A 1,996-nucleotide genomic window follows, 5' to 3' on the forward strand; every position below is an offset into this window, starting at 1 on the left:
GCAAAGTTGACCTCAGCAGGAATTGAACGCATAACCGAAAGATCTGCAACAAAGAGACCAAAATATTTAATCGGCTGTTCTAATGATTCAACTGCTTCGCCGTCTTAGAATGACTGCGGATCTCTTTGAGGAATTCCGGTCAGAATCTGAATGCGAGAGGAACAATGCAGCTCCTTCGCTGATTACGTAACGCTTGAAACGTCCGTTATTTATGGCGCTAATGTTTCTCTTTCGCTGCACCCCTTATCTAAGAGAGATATACCGACCCAACGTTCATATTTAGCTTCTCGCAGACAATTGATCCAGAGTTAGTTAATTGTTCCTAACCATGGACACAATGTCGTACCAGGGATGGGGAGCGAACTATCGATACGATAGATCAATAACCGGATACAAAAACCTATCCAGCAAACTATTTGGCTGACTCTGACGCCGAATACATATTAATTCCATTTTGATAGAAACAGAAATATATTTTGTTTAATGTATTATGTTTGATAAGAAATAAAAGAAAACAAAATGTTCCACCATAAAATAACTCACGGTCTGCCATAAATGACTGATTAAATTTTGTTGTGTGTGTGTGTGTGTGTGTGTGTGTGTGTGTGTGTGTGTGTGTGTATTTATGTAACAATGAGTGTGTGTGTGCATATGTGTATTTATTTTGATATATTTTTTTAAAGAATATTAAACCAGATATTTCTAATTTATTGGTTGCGATACAAATATTTAAAACAAATGTTTTGCAAACCAGTTTTGGAATCTATATCACAGAATTCAACACTGCACACACACACACTCATACATACATAAAAATTCATACACGCACAGCACACGCATACACATATATATACATACATGAACACAATAAAATACAAACATATATGCATACATACACACATGCACTCGCATATGTGTCTGTATGCATGTATGTGTATTTATGTATGCATGTATGTATGTATGTATGCACATACATACAAACATGCATGCATACATACACACATACACACACACACCTCAAATATACACTCGTATCCGACAGTCAACGAAACAAGCCTTTACACTGATAGAACAATGTTCACATACATAAACATGAACATATACGCAACTATACAGTCAAGCTCGCACACAACCACACATACAATCATACATAGACACGCACACACACACACACACACATTGACGTATATATGCATACACACGCGTATAAATTCACATACATAACAATGCACATGCATAAAAATGCACATGCAATCATACATATATTTATACATACATGCATGTGTGTGAATGTGTTTCCATACATAAATTACATACCTAGATTCAAAACTAAGAGTTCTCCGTCGGTTACGACGACAAGGGTCCCAGCTGATACGATTAAATCAACGTGCAAGTGGCTGAGCACCCCACAGACACGTGTGCCCTTAAGGTAGTTCTCCAGGAGATTCAGTGTGACACAAAATGTGACAAGGCTGCCCTTTGAAATACGGGTACTGCTCATTTTTGCCAGCTGAGTGGATTGGAGCAACGTGAAATAAAGTGTCTTGCTCAAGAACACAACGGGCCGCCGAGAATTGATCTCACGACCTTACAATCGTGAGTCGAATGCCCTAACCACTAAACCACGCACCTTTACATACATACATACATACATACATACATAATACATACATACACACACACTCCTATACACACCGGCCAAACAATGTTCTCATTCAATAGCAGGAACCAAGCGGGTGAGTCTCATGTCAGTTATACATTGCAGAGAATAACGCATACACACATACAAACTCATACATACATGCACATATATACATACGCACATGCACTGATGCACGCGCAAGTATATTAGGTTTTTATGATGTTTTCCTATATTCCTGTATTAAGCATGACTGATTCGACAAGCAATTAATACCGAAGAGATTATAATGATTTAACAATGAAGTAATCTATTTATCGTCATATCTGATGGCTTATTTGTCTATTACTCTATCTG

This window comes from Octopus bimaculoides, chromosome 3, assembly GCF_001194135.2.
Source record: "Octopus bimaculoides isolate UCB-OBI-ISO-001 chromosome 3, ASM119413v2, whole genome shotgun sequence".
Taxonomy (NCBI): Eukaryota; Metazoa; Mollusca; class Cephalopoda; order Octopoda; family Octopodidae; genus Octopus; species Octopus bimaculoides.